Genomic DNA, 16345 nt, shown 5'->3' with positions numbered 1-16345 from the left:
CAGTATAACAATGGGACTGTTTAACCGAGACAGTACCCAGAAGAAACTTCTTTTAAAAAAAACAATCAAAGCACCAGGAAGCCTAGCAGAAATCCCTTGAGCATTCATCTAAAATTAATGCACTTTTCTTCTGCACCACATTATATATTAGGGTGCCTCCTGTATATGAAAAATTGTTGAAAGAAGGTATCTGTTAATGGGAGCGTGTTTGCTAGGCACACCAAAGGCACAACATTCATTTGAGCTGTTAAATGACAAGGAACCCATTAGAAGAAATTAAGAAAGGATTTCCTGTCAAGCAGACGGTAAAATCTCATTTTGGAAAACAAGTGGCTTGTGAAAGGGATACGGCTGTTCAAAGAATAAACGCCATGTGCTCTTGGGCCCTTCAAAGGTTTATTTGAGTGAAGGGTAACAGATCTCTCCCTCTCCCTCTCTCTTTCTTCAACTGGGTCCCAAAAGGTCCATTTCTTCAAAACACTCTGAAACTGAGCTCAGGTTGGAGACAAATATGAGTTTCCTTTGCCAGCAATTTCTAGCACAGACTGCACGCAAAATGTTCATTTAAACCGTGTAAATGACAGGCCAAGAGTCAGAGGGGAGCTCCATTTAAGAGGCCAATTTTCAGCATGTGTTTTAGTAAAGCACGCTTCACAGTAGCCTCCGGCTGCTTTCTTTCAGCATGCCTATACGAGGCAGATGGACCCAAAGCCAGAGCTTCCACTGGGATGTTCTGAAAGAAGACACATCCATTATGGTTCTGTGATATTGTGTTTCAAAACATTTAACCTAAACCAGTGACTTTCAACTGTTCCACTTGTCTACTGAGGAACCCTGCATGCATCGCTGCCACATTATTTGGGAACATCTTACCCTGTTAGGCCGCTTTGGCAGTTGAACTCCATGGCATTGAAGGATCTCCCCTCCCCACACTCCTCCCTTTTCAGGCTCTGCCCCCAAAATCTCCCACCGGTTACAAAGAGGGACTTGGCAACCTTATACCCTGTGCACGCAGTCTCTACAGGGCCAGCCTGTCAGGCCTCACTTAGGGCTGCCAGCTCCAGGTTGGGAAATACCTGGAGATTTTGGGGGTGGAGGCTGAGGAGGGTGGGGTTTGGAGAGGGGAGGGGCTTCAGTGGGGTATAATGCCGTACAGTCCACCTTCCAAAGCAGCCATTATCCCAGGTGAACAGATCTCTGTAGCCTGGAGATCAGTTGTAATAGTGGGAGATCTCCTGCCACCACCTGGAGGCTGGCAATCCTAGCCTCACCCCATGTGAGCAGAGAATGACCTAGAGAATATCCCACATGACCTAGAAAATACCCCACTGCCTGCATGTGGCTGTATCTTGTAATGCATCACATTGCAAGGGATGATTACCATTTGGAAACCAGTACCCAGATTGGTCTAGGGTTGTTTTGGATGAGAAAGAATCCTGTTCTGAATCAGCACTTTCTTCAAAGTTACTCTGTTCTTTAGATAGTGGGTCTACCCCTCTCTCTCTCACACACACACTTTCTATGACAGATATGCTTTTCCAGTGGAGTTTTGCATTTGTCCAGGGTCCCTTTTGTTGGTCACATTTTTTTCACTTTTAGGCTTCTTGTGTTACAATTTAAAGACATGGGACAAATCCCATGTTTTTGAAAATGTGTGAACATGTTGTTGGAATAGGAAGAAAGTACATCCAGAGACTGATTCCAACACAATGTACTTTCTCTATGGGAATTATTTGGATTGTTTCCATAGAGAAATATATGTGGAAACTGTGATGGAATAGAATCAACTTTCAAGTGCTGCTTTCACTACCCATGAGATCAGAATCCACACCCTTGTCTTTTGAGTCCAGGCATAGGATTTTTGTTCTTCTTGCAATGCTTGGGAAATCATGCCTCTGATTAATGTTCTTTACTGAATGTCTTTCTTGTGTTCACTTGTTAGACTTTCCAACTATTCTCCATTCACGCAACTATTCTGGTTTGTTCTGGTTCATGATTCTCCCTCAGCTAAGACTCATGATTCTGGGTTAAGTCACCTACAATTTTAAATGCTTTGAATAACCTGAGGTCAACAAACCAAGGCTTTCCTTCTTCAACATACCCACTTCTTTTTCATCCCTCCATCGAACTTCCTATCAAATAACAACTTTTGTTATTGTCTTTATGAACACTTTTAACATTGACAAAAAGTTGTAAGACACCATTGACTCAATCTGGCCACTTGCTTCTGGAGCAGACTGCTGGGTCCCCGCATCTTGGCCAAACTCCTGACATATCCACAAAGATTTTCAGTTCTGAGTCAGCATTTTCCATATACAATAGCTTCACATAAACAATTTCAGAACACTCCATTGAAGTATGAGCATTATGTTGGAACTGTTCCTGGGTTTTGGGCAGACACTTGAATCATTAAATCAATTCCTGGAGTTCTGAGGTTCACAAGTCTGGTTGGGAAATGAACACAGGGAACACTAGGACCCACCAAAGAGATTCCCTTCCAGTTGTTTACCTGCTACTGGAGTAGGCATCAGGGAGAATATTCAGAAGGTCTCAATGCTGAATCAATGTTCCTGGATGTAGTTGCTGCAGATAACTTCAACATTGTTGTGATTCATTCCCAAGAGCGAGCATACAAGAATTGCACTAACAGCTTGGGTCTCTTTCTTCCAGATGTGGCCTCCCAGTAGCACCTCCAGTTATAGATAGATAGATATAGATATATTTGCTTTGAGCAGCAATCTCCTTTGTATTTAATTGCATCATTTTGGCACTGGACACACGACACGTTGACTTCACTCTTGTGGAGTCTGTAGGCATCTGTTTTCTGCCATCTGTAGGCAGTGTTTTCATACTCATTCTAATGGGAATGTGCATAGAAACACAGACCTACAATCACCTATAGCTGAAGAGAAGAGGGGAAGGAGGTAGGTTGTAGAATAAGGGCACAGGGGGCCAATGAATGTGGACAAGGAGGCTGAGGAAAACAGGGTGTATAGGGGCAGCCTGGAGGGAGGAAGTATAGAGGATAAAGGGGCAAGGGAAATTATATTTGGGGCAATGGAGAGTGAGGTAATGCTCCCTTCATATGGCCTTCATCCTGGTCCTTATTATACCAAACTTAAAAATGAGAGAGCTCTATCCTGTAGCATAGGTTCGAGGCCCATTTTATTTCTTTCCCTATCAGCATTTATACAGCATCTGTATCCCAAACTATACATTGTGGATCTACTATTGAGTACCAGAGGATTGGAATGTAGCAAATGTTACACAGTTTTTTAAAAAAAGGGGTCCCCAGGGAATCCAAAAAATTACAGGGCAATTAGCCTTACATGCATTTCAGGCTAATGTAGAAATTTGTTAATGAAGACAGAAATATCAAGCCTATAGTAAAGGACAGCCAGCTCAGGGAAAACCAGCATGACTTTGGTAAAGGAAAACCTGTCTTACCAATCTTTTGGCATTCTTTGTGGTTGATATGAAATTATTCAGGAAGGTGAAAACCAAGGTGGGTTGTGAAGAACTTCAGGAGGATGTCTCAAATTAGGTGAGTGGACAACAGCATGGCAAATGAAGTTCAATGTAGGTAAGTGTAAGGTGATGCATAATGGAACAAAAAAAATCTAACTTTAAATATATACTGATGCGATGAGGTCTGAAACTGAGAAGGAAAAAGATCTGTAGTGGATATCTCAATGAAAATGTTGAAGAAGAAGAGTTGATTTTTATATGCCGACTTTCTCTGCCACTTAAGGGAGAATCAAACCGGCTTACAATCCCCTTCCCTTCCACTCCCCACAACAGACACCCTGTGAGGTGGGTGAGGCTGAGAGAGAATGACTTGCCCAAGGTCACCCAGCTGGCTTTGTGTGTAGGAGTGGGGAAACAAATCCAGTTCACCAGATTAGCCTCCTCAAATGGAGGAGTGGGGAATCAAACCCGGTTCTCCAGATCAGAGTCCACTGCTCCAAACCACTGTTCTTAACCACTACACCACGCTGGCTCAGTGTGCTGCAATGGCAAAACATGCAATGTTTGGGATTACTAGGAAAGCATTTGAAAATGACATTTGTGGTACAACCTTACTTGGAATACTGACAATCATATCTCAAAAATGATACTACAGAGCAGGAAAAAATATGGAAGAGGCCAACCAAGATGCTTAAGGGGTTGGAGTCCCTTTCCTAAGGGTATGAGACTTTTTAGTTTAGGGGAGAAATATGACTAAGGGGGGGGGACATGATAAAGGCTGCCCATCAGTTACCAGGCTCAGTTTAAATATTGGCTATCACATACAAAGCCCTTCATGGCCTTGGACCCTCATATCTGTGAGACCACCTTTTCCCCTATGTTCCACCACAACAGGTTTGTTCATCGGAGCAGGGTCTTCTACAGGGGCCAACCTGAAAATAGGCAAAACCAACAACTGCCCATACTCTCCCTTCTCTGTTGTGCCCCCCCCCCCTTGTGGAACTTTTTACCTGAGAAGGTCAGGAAGGCTCCCACCCTCCTGGCTTTCTGCAAACTATACAAAACTGAATTATTCAAGAGGGCTTTTCTATGCAGGCAATAGAGTTGCACTGTGTTAACGATTCACGAAGTTACTTAAAAATTATTAGGGACTGTTAGCCAAAATGCGCTTTGATGGGGAATTAGCGTGCCTATGGCAATTACAATATTTATATAGCGGGATTGCAACCAATGTATACCAAAGCCGGAATCTGTGACCCTAGAATAATGACAGAGGCAAGGGATTCCAAATTAAGAGAGTTTATGTAATTCAAAAATTCAATGTAGCAATACAAACATACAAAGAGTCTAGGAGCAAAAGGTGGTAGAAAGAGATGTTTGCCAAGGTGGCAGGTTTACGATGATGGGAAATACTGTACCTATCTTGGAGCGGAGTTGTCCTGAGTTTCGTAGGCTAAGAGGAATAAAAAGGGGGCAGGGGGGGTCCCCTGCGTGTTCGAGCATGGCTGCCCCCTCTGACAGAGTGACAGTCAGTATGGAGGGGAAGACCTAAGGAAAAGTATGGATAGTATGGATCCCAGATATACTGTTCTCTGGGGGCGGGGTGATTGGATTACCCCTTCGTGGTTCCCGTGTGACAAAAGGTAACAAAGACCCTAATGGTCGGCTCCCAGGGTGAGGCAATGGGCAATTTGCGTAAACTATCCTATTTCCATTGATTTGCGCAATTCCAGGAGAATCAGGAGTTTCTGGCAGATGGGATTAACGATCGTACACAAAGCCGCTAGTATCTGTCTCCGGGGCGCGTCATTTGCATTGCTGGGGGAAACGATCCTTCTTGATGGTTTCTGATGGGCTATTAATCATGCTGATGAAGCTAGGGGAGGGGGGGGAAAGGACTGCATGCGTGCCTGGACATCTCTCTCAAAATGACAGCTTTCTTGAGACTGGGTCAGAGAAGATGGATTCCCTCTGGTTCTCTCCGAGAGGCTTCTCTGACCATGGTTCCTCCTTGTCAGTTTTCACTGGCAGGTGCGGGAGCCTTCCCCATTGCGCTTGGAGTTTGATGCGTGTCTGGAACAGTGGTGGCACACATCTGTTTGGGTTGCCATGACCAGTCCAGGAGATTGGCAACCTGTTTCCTTACAGGACTGTGGTCTATAGTAGTGTGTGTAGCTTATTGAAACCAGGATCCTCCTAAGGAATTTTGCACCATTTAATGTGTCGTGTTAATACTTATGCTTTGCTTCAGTTCTGTTTTTAGACTTCTGGTTGGTTCTAAAACCCTAATCCTATTGCATTGTTTATTGGATGTCCCATCCCTTGATTGTATTGACTCACTCTGTGTAATCTACCTTGAGTCCAAGTGAGAAAGGCAAACTACAAATAATGCAAATAAATAAATAATAATAATATTAGAACGTGGGTGTACCCAATAAAGTGGATACGTAATAAATTCAGGATTGACAAAATGAAATACGCTTTATTCAACAAGTGGTTAATTTTGGAATTCACTGCCAGTGGATGTAGTGATGGCCATGAGCACAGGTGGCTTTAAGAAGGGACTAGATAGATTCATGGAAAAGTCCATCAGTAGCTACTAGCAATGGTGAGTAAAGGGACCCTCCATAGTCAGAGGCAGCAAACCCTGGAATTCCAGTGCTAGGAGGCAAGTGAAAGCCTTGGCCTCTATGTCCGGTTTGTTGTCCCTCCAGGGCAACTGGCTGGCCAGGGTGTGAAACAGGATGCTGGATGATATAGACCACTGGTCTGATTCAGCAGGACTCTACTTATGTTCTTATGGCTATTCAACCCTTTGTGCTGGGAAATGTTAATGATCCCTGTATCTGGGAATATGAAGTTAGCTATTACCATGCTCTCATTTGTGAAGCAACCAGACAGGGATTAGGCATGCTTGGCTCACCTGAGAGCCCTTGTTTCATCATAGTAAGGGCCCTATGTTCTAGCATGCTTAGCAGATTGACTCCATCCCAGACCCTTAAATTGGGGTTTATGGCTGCTACATTCTAGCAAATCCAGCTAAAAAGACTGAAGCCATGGGCATCTCAATATACAAACATGTCTGAGCAAACTAGCAGGCAAGTTCTTGAGGTCCAACGTGCTCTGAAAAACTGCAAACCTGTCTGGAAACAGTGGGCCAGGAGTGGGCTGACTGTCTCATAAAGTCTTAAGAACATAAGAAAAGCCCTGCTGGATCAGATCAAGGCCCATCAAATCCAGCAGCCTGTTCACACAATGGCCAACCAGGTGCTTCTAGGAAGCCCACAAACAAGACCACTGTAGCAGTATTATCCTGCCTGTGTTCCACAGCACCTAATAGGCATGCTCCTCTGATCCTGGAGAGAATAGGTATGCATCATGACTAGTATTCATTTTGACTAGTTGCCATGAATAGCCCTTTCCTCCATGAACATGTCCACTCCCCTCTTAAAGCCTTACAAGTTGGCAGCCATCACCACATTATATCTATCTAAAATATTATATATATATGTATGTGTGTGTGTGTGTGTGTGTATATATATATATATATATATATATATATATATATATATATATATATATATATATATATATATATATATATATATATATATAATTTTTATATATAGAAAAATTATATCTATCTATCTATCTATCTATCTATCTAACTATCTAAAATATTATATATATATATAAAATATATATAAAATATTATATAAACAATTGCTTCCCTGCAGCTATAAATGCCTGCCTGGAGCGTCACTTCAAAGGCGAGCTGCTGGAAGGCGCTTTAAAGCCCCGCGGGGCTTCGGAGGGGGGGCGGGAGCCGCAGGGTTCAATCCCACCCAGCCGCTTTGCATAAATAAAGCAATCACCGCACAGAGAGAGCAGAGGAGGTGACTTTGGGCAGCCCGCTCGGCGGAGCCAGGCAGGGCGAGAGAGCGCGCGCGCGGGGGTCGCGTTACAGAGACGGCACTGAGCGCCGGCGTCCCCTTTCCCGATCAGTCGCGGGTGACCTCTCGCGGGTTCGATCCGCGCCCTGCTCCGCTAAGGAACCGAAGCGCTGACAAACACGAGGGGGGGAGGCAGGACGGGCCCCCAACCAAGCCGAAGGAGACAGATCTTCGTCGAGGGTTTGCCCGCCCCGCAAAAAAAACCAAACTCAACTTTTGGAAGTGCGATTGGTTTTTTTTTTTTTTTTTTTTCCCTTTTAAACAAATCTTTGCTCCGAAGCCGCTTCTTTCCAAGGCGACCTCGCTTCCTGCCCTTCTCCGGCGGCACCGGGGATCCCCGTGGACCGCTGCTCGTGTGGATCGGCGCTGCTGCTGCTGCGCGCGTTATTGACCCCCCGGTTGATCGATCGGGCCGCCTCTGCCGCCATGGCGGAGGAGAAGGGCGCTGCGCCTGGGGGCGCCGGGGAGAGCGGCGCCGGGGGCCGGGGCGGCAAGGCGGCCCAGCTGCTGGCGTCGGGGCTGCCCGGCGTCTCGCTCCTCTCCCTGGGGCTGAGCCTGCTGCTCTACTTCCGCACGGCGGACCTGCAAGCCCGCGTGGCGCGCTTGGAGGCGGACGGGGCCGCGGCGCTGCCGGCCGGGCTCCCCGCGGACCGGAGGGAGACGGCGCTGTCGGGAAGAGCGGACCCGCTGCTGGCCGAGGTCGGTGCCCTTGCCTTTGCGCCGCGCGCTCGCCCGCCTCCCGCCCGGAGCCCCGGGGGGATGGTCTCGCCGGGCCAAGGCGGGGTCGCGGGAGTCCTTGGGGTGGCCACGCGCCCGTTGGGACCCCTCTCCGGCCCTTTCTCCCTCCAGGGGCTGGGATTCATGGAAGGTTTGGTCTTGGAGTTGCCACTCTTTCGATGCACTTTCCCCCCCATCCCTATTCTCAAAACTCAATAGTAATCCGCCATGCAGAGTTTTGAGAATTCAGATGGGGGGGAAAGTGCATCTAAAGAATGGGAAATCCAATGCAAAACCTTCCATGAATTACTCTTAGCGCTTTGCGTTACACCATTGATTCATGGAAGGTTTTGCATTGGATTTGCCACTCTTTAGATGCACTTTCCCCCCCATCTATATTCTCAAAACTCAACACTAAGCCGCCGTGCAGAGTTTTGAGAATTCGGATGGGGAAAATGGGCATCTAGAGAGTGACAAATCCAAGGCAAGACCTTCCATGAATTACTCTTAGCGCACCGTTTATTCATGGAAGGTTTTGCATTGGATTTGCCACTCTTTAGATGCACTTTTCCCCCATCCATATTCTCAAAACTCAACAGTAAGCCGCCGTGCAGAGTTTTGAGGATTGAGATGGGGAAAATGGGCATGTAGAGAGTGACAAATCCAATGCAAAACCTTCCATGAATAAATGGCCGGCAGGCCATTTATTCATGGAAGGTTTTGCATTGGATTTGTCACTCTATAGATGCCCATTTTCCCCATCTGAATTCTCAAAACTCTGCATGGCGGCTTATTGTTGAGTGTGTCGCTTGAAAACTAGATGCGCTGTTTGGAGCGGACCGCTTGGGGAGGTCGACGGCAAGTGGATTGGACTCGATGAAAACTGCGTGTGGGTGTCAAGTGCTGTCAAGTCGCAGCCGACTTATGACGGCCCCTTTTGGTTTTTTTTTTTAATATATATAACATTTTTATTGTTTTTTATATTACAGTAGTTTCCATCGTTCATTAAGATGATGATATGATATAAACAATATTTCTCTTTTCTATATAACTAATTCATCTGTTTACGTCGACTTCCCCTCTCTCCTCCTCTGTCTTTTTGATAACTTTATCGTCACCTTTGCATGTAATTTCTGATTCAATACAATGCTTCATATATAGATCGGAACAGTTCTTAAAATCTAAATCATTTCTCTTAATGGTATTACTACCTTAATCAATTGAATTAGAACAAAACGTAACCTTCAATACTTCCCAATTTAAATTCATTTTGACAATATATTGTCCATGCCTCCCATTCTCCCACAAATTCTGTATTCTCCTTTTGATTTACTAATGCCATAAGCCCTTTTGGGGTTTTCAAGGCAAGAGACGAACAGAGGTGGTTTGCCAGTGCCTTCCTCTGCACAGCAACCCTGGTATTTCTTGGTGGTCTCCCATCCAAATACTAACTAGGGCCGCCCCTGCTTAGCTTCTGAGATCAGGCTAGCCTACTACAGAGAGTTAAAACACCTGCTTGCATGTAAACAGCCTGATGTTATCCTGGACTCTCTGGACGTCAGCAAAATGCGATGTGCTCTCCAGTTGCTGGCACCGCAGTCGGGCCCCACGCGTCTTTATTTACCCGCATGCTTTCCTAGTGGTTTGGTAGTAAGTGGTAGTTCATGGATTGGTAGGAGGGGGGAAACAACCGGAAGTAGCATGGAAGTCATTTGGAAGGAACTGCTCTTAGCGAAACAGAGGACCTGAGGATTTGCTTGCACAGAAACAAAAATGTGGCGCTTCTATCACAGCAGGTAACGGAAAAAGAGGACCAGTCAAGGGCTGTTGGGCATCCTGGCCCTTCATTGTTCACTGCTAAGTGTAGAAGAAAGTGGCCAATGTTACTTCAGCCCAAATTGGTTTTTTTTCTAAAGATGCTATTGGGGAGGGGGGGTGGGGTGGGGGGGAGAGATTATGGCAAAGCCCAGTGTTGGCAAGGATCTGTGAAAAAGAAAAGCCAACCCAGCACAGCTGAAACCCCCTTGTCAAGTGATACAAATGAAATTTGAGAAGAGGTTTACTGACTTGTGGGGGGGGGCGGATGACTGCAAAAGCAAGCACAGCTACCAGGAGTAACTTGGCAAGATCATAGTAGCAGAGAAAGCCTTCTGCCCTACCACAAGAGAGCTCCCCTAATTTCATTCAAATGTATACCCATCTCTAGTGCCCTTCACTCTTCTTGGGGGTACATGGCATCCTTTGAGCTTCTGGAAGCGAACAGTGCAAGCCAAAGTGAAGTTACGCCCTTCTGTTGAAGTCTGTTGGGTTTAGGATTGCACTGTAACTTTACTTATGAAGTTGCTTTGCATCAGGTCAAATCTAGCCAGAGTCTCAAGCAGGGGTTCTTCCCAGCGTGACTAGTGGAAATCCTTTTATTGAGAGATGCCAGAGCCTGAACCTATGGCTTTGTGCATGCAGGTGTGCACGTGCTGTACCAATTATCTATGGCTTCTTCCTAAACCTCATCCCTTTCATATCAGCACCTCACGTATGTGAATATATTTTAGCTTCACAAACACCCAGTTTCACAGCTAAGGCACAGTTTATAGTCAAGATCTCACCAGACCCAGGAATAAGAGATGAGTTTGTATAATCTCAGACTTGGTCAGTAGCTCATGCATACCTGCCTTGAACTTTAGACTCTGGCTCATGCAAGCCTGAAAGATGATGTTGATATTTGCATGGAGGATCATTATTGCCTATAAATCATGTGAGCAGTCTGGTTCTATGTGTGGTGACTTAGAATTAAATTCTACTGAGTTCTGTTGGGCATGATTCCTGAATAAAAGAAAACAGAGCCGCTGCTTGAATTTCATTTGATGTTTATTGGCACTGATGAAGTAGATTGGCATTGATGCTCCAAATATACATTCTTTGGTCCCTAGTAAGGTTCTTCAAGATACAGCAATACTTCCATACACTGGCGGAAACCCTTCAACTGAGAGCTTTTGTTAGCTTGTTTTAACTCTTTCCCATCCAAAGTTCTTTATGGGAGATTTACAAAAACTCCCTTTAACAAGAGATTATGTCCATGCGGAATGGGCCAGCCAGATTCCCTATAATGTGATCCTAGATTGTCATTTACATGAGAAACCCCGCAAAAAAATTATATTACCTTTAATTAGCAAATGGATGGCCCCTCACAGGACAACCGTATGTCAATTCCTGCTGAATGACTTCAAGGCTGAGGTTACGGTGAAGGTAGCAGAGTTTTTTGGTGGAAGTGTTAAGGTTAAGATTCTATCCTAAATATTAATTGATTGTAATTTTTCTATGAAACACCTGTTATTTCTGATCTCATGATTATAACTATTTACGCCAATAAAGGTTATATATATGTAGTAAGGTTCTTCACTTGAGTGCTCTACATTATAGACTTCATTTCTTTAATCAAATGGATTCCTGGTTTGGCTTATTAGCTTTGTGAAAAGTCTGGGGAGGTCAAAGTAGTGGCTTCGATGTAATTAATTTGTTTGCTACAACTCACCCAGTCTTAACTGAGTCATACATCAGACCAGTTCAAAACTATATGAGAGGTAACTTTATTTGTCTCTTTAAAACTGCTTTTCTAGTAGAAGAAGAGGAAGAGTTGGTTTTTATAAGCCGACTTTCTCTACTACTTAAGGCAGAATCAAACCAGCTTACAATCACCTTCCCTTCCCCACAACAGACACCCTGTGAGGTAGGTGAGGCTGAGAGAGCTCTATCAAAGCTGTGATTAGCCCAAGGTCACCCAGCTGGCTTCATGTGTAGGAGCGAGGAAACAAATCCAATTCACCAGATCAGCCTCCACCACTCATATGGAGGAGTGGGGAATCAAACCCAGTTCTCCAGATTAGAGTCCTCAGCTCTTAACCACCACACCATGCTAGCTCTAGTGATTAGGAAACATCCTGATCCTAACAACAATTGCATCAGCACATAATTGGATAGGATGGGTACTACTGACAGTATTGTAGTGGTTAGAGCATAATATGTAGAAGGCTCAAGTTCAAATACCCAAGTTCAAAACAAACATCCTGAACTCCTTGGCGGAAAGATGGGATAAATGTGTTCTGAACAAATAAATACTCCAGCACCAGACCAGAAAACATGTGGCTCTGCTGGCAATACAACCATTGTGCACCAGCATCACAGGCAGATATGCTGGCACCTATCTATAGGACTCTGAGCACGAATAAGCACCAGCAAGGAGCAAGCTGCATATAAGTGCATTGGGAGGTGCCACTGGGTACTTGGTGGCCGTGCAATTCTATGCGCGGTTCTTCCAGTCTGTAATCAATAGGCTTAGATTGGAGTAAGTCTGCATAGGACTTCACTGTAAGACAAAGTGGAACTGTTATGCCGCCTGTTCCTGGATATTCTCACTGCTGTATCCCAGCTGCTTGTTGCTTGCCTTGCTTAAACCCATGAATGACTTCGGTGAGGTGCATGACTTTTTGCCCGGGATGCTTATGAGAAAGCTATTCTGGCCACACTTCTTGCTGGAGCCCATCCTGCATTGCTCAGTCCTGGGCATGAACTTCCGTGAAGCAGATCATATACCACGTTGTTTAGAATCCAGTCTTGGCTCTAATAGGGCTGGGGCACTGAAGGGCTGCTCTGTGCAAGGCAAGGGGGGGTCAGTTAACTCTCTAGTGCCAGAAAATATTCTGGGAGGTGTCTTTTTTATTGCTGCTAGCAAAGCAAGTTGTCTTTCCCTTACATATGCAAATATCCCTAAAGGAGAGCATGAGCTCCAAACAGTCACCTGTTGGACTTTAAAGTTGTGTTTAATAAACAGTGTTCCTTTATAGCGCCCTTTGATTGTCCCCCCCTTCCACTTTTCCACTTTGTGGTGGTGTGCAGACCTTGGGCATTGCTTTTCTATTTAACTCTCCACCACAGTCCAGGGTGCCCTGACCTGGATGGCCCAGGCTAGCCTGATCTCGTCAGATCTCAGAAGCTAAGCAGGGTCAGCCCTGGTTAGTATTTGGATGGGAGACCACCAAGGAATACCAGGGTTGCTGTGCAGAGGAAGGCACTGGCAAACCACCTCTGTTAGTCTCTTGCCATGAAAACCCCAAAAGGGGTCGCCATAAGTCGGCTGCGACTTGATGGCACTTCACACACACACAGTCCAGGGACAGCCACCTGTTCTACGTAGGGTGTCAAAACCAAAAGAAACTTCTCAGTTCAGACACTGATTTAGATTTATGATTTAGAGTGCAGTAATGTTTTTTTCCCAGGTGGAAAAAATACCTGGAAAAGGATTGCAGTAAATAATAGCATGAAGATGGTGTAAGACAAGTTACTTGTCAGAATTACTTACAGCTTGCTGAACTGGATAAGCTCCGCTCATTCCAGTCAGCTTTCTGATTATGACAGCTGTCAGCCAGTTGCCTCCAGGTGTTCACAAGCAATGCATTTGTCCTCAGCATCTGGTATTCATACACATACTGCTTCTGTACAGGGAGTTTCTATTTAACTGTTTTAATTCACAAACACAAACCTTTATTGGCATAATTACGATGCCATAATCATAAATCCACATAAAATACACTTAAAGCATAATATAACTGTTTTAATTAATGCCCATTGATAGAGATAACCCTAAAGAATTTGTCTAATCTTTTATTTAATTTGTTTAGTTTTTTCTACCCCACTTTTCTTACCAATGGGGACCCAAAGCAGCTTACAACATTATTCTCCCCTCCTCCATTTTATCCTGACAACTGCCCTGCAAGGTAGGTTATATGGTGAGAGAGTTACTGACTGGCCCAAGGTCTTCCTGCAAGCTTCCGTGATGGAGCTGGTGCCCTGAACCTGAGTCTTCCAGGCCCCAGTCTGACACTCTTACTACTACACCACACTGGCTCTTTTAAAAGCCATCTACGCTAGTGGCAACAACAATTATATCTTATGGTAATGAATTCTATAAGTTGAATCTGCCTTGTGGAATGAGTAACTTACTTTTATATCTAGTAAATCACGGTGCAATCCTAAAACAGGTCTACTGAGAATCCTACTGAAGCCTACTTAGTGGGGCTTATTCTCAGGAATGTTCTTATAATTGCACTTTCTGTACTCTTGTGCCTCTCAAAGTGGGAAAACTTGACCACAAACCATGGTAAGGACCACAAGAGTTAGAGAAGGGGTATCCCATCCTTTATCCTTTTTGTGCACTAAATTGTTTCACCCTTAATAGTATAGATGACTGGGGAAGGCAATGGCGAGCCACCCCATAAACATAGTCTGCCTAGTAAACGTCAGGATGTGACATCACCCCATGGGTCAGTAATGACCCGTTGCTTGCACAGGGGACTACCTTTACTTTTTTAAATAGTCGCATATTAGTATCCACAAAGACATGCAACAAAACAGTACCTCTCAGATAATTATTATCTCGTCTCTAAAAATAGCTATGGTCATTAATTAATATAGTATCTTTTGGAAAAACAACCAGGTGGCAGATTTTTAAAAGTATACAGATGGGAGAAATGGGGGAAAATACAGAGATGGGAGATCTGGCTTGGTGTACTGCAACATGTGGGGATGGCTCACTCATAAAAGGTCCCTGATGTCTGGTCCACATGTGTAGCAAAATTAGGTGTAGAATAAATTGTGGACTTTGGAGTGTAGAGGTGGTAAGGAAGTCATAGTTTTGAACGCTTCATTCTCTCTGGAAGTAGAAAATCAGTAAAACACAGTGAATTGGACCAGAACTATTCTCTCTGATAAGTTACTTTTTAATTGCAAGGTGTTTTTACTTGATGGAATTGTTTAAAAAAATGCCATTCTCCTTCTGTGGCCTCAAGCAACAGAGTTCACTCTAGCACTTCAAGATTATGCTACCTCCTTATGTCAAGCGTGGACCAGACCCAAGCTTCTGGTAGGAGGAACTGGCAGAAATGGTTCGAGAATTCTCAATCCAAAACATATAGGAGAACTATCATTATGATGGCTTATTGCTGATTCATAGAATCTTAGAATCATAGAGTTGAAAGGGACCACCAGGGTCATCTAGTCCAACCCCCTGCACAATGCAGGAAATTCACAACTGCCTCCCCCCCACACACACCCAATGACCCCTACTCGATGCCCAGAAGATGGCCAAGATGCCCTCCCTCTCATCATCTGCTTAAGGTCATAGAATTAGCATTGCAGACAGATGGCCATCTAACCTCTTCTTAAAACCTCCAGGGAAGGAGAGCTTACCATCTCCCGAGGAAGTCTGTTCCACTGAGGAACTGCTCTAACTGTTAGAAAATTCTTTCTAATGTCTAGACGGAAACTCTTTTGATTTAATTTCAACCCATTGGTTCTGGTCCGACCTTCTGGGGCAACAGAAAACAACTCGGCACCCTCCTCTATATGACAGACCTTCAAGTACCTGAAGATGGTTATCATATCACCTCTCAGTCTTCTCCTCTTCAGGCTAAACATACCCAGCTCCTTCAACCTTTCCTCATAGAACTTGGTCTCCAGACCGCTCACCACCTTTGTTGCCCTCCTCTGGACCCATTCCAGCTTGTCTACATCTTTCTCAAATTGTGGTGACCAAAACTGAACACAGTACTCTAGGTGAGGTCTAACCAGAGCAGAGTAAAGCGATACCATCTCTTCACATGCTGTTGATACAGCCCAAGATCGTGTTTGCCTTTTTAGCTACCGCATCACACTGCTGAGTCATGTTCAATGTTTGGTCTACTAAGACCCCAAGATCCTTTTCACAAACGCTATTGTTCAGACAAGTCTCCCCCATCCTATAATTATGCATTTGATTTTTCCTACCTAAAAACAGAAGTTTACATTTATCTTTGTTGAAGTGCATTTTATTAGTTTTAGCCCGATTTTCCAGCCTATCAAGATCATCCTGTATCTTGGCTCTGTCTTCTACCATATTTGCTACCCCTCCCAATTTAGTATCGTCTGCAAATGTAATAAGCATCCCCTCTATTCCTTCATCCAAATCATTTATAAAGATGTTGAACAACACAGGGCCCAGCACAGATCCCAGAGGTACTCCTCTAGTCACTTCTTTCCAAGGGGATGAGAAACCATTAACAATAAAGACCAGTCTGAAGCTACCACAAATGAAGCGGCTTGGTGACTTGTGATGTTCTCTGATGTATTAAGATCATACCACATTTCCTTCTGGAAAGCCTTGGAAGGTTGAGCCAGGA

The sequence above is a fragment of the Euleptes europaea genome, chromosome 5 (genome assembly GCF_029931775.1).
Source record: "Euleptes europaea isolate rEulEur1 chromosome 5, rEulEur1.hap1, whole genome shotgun sequence".
Lineage (NCBI taxonomy): Eukaryota > Metazoa > Chordata > Lepidosauria > Squamata > Sphaerodactylidae > Euleptes > Euleptes europaea.
Note: the sequence above shows the minus strand (reverse complement) of the source record.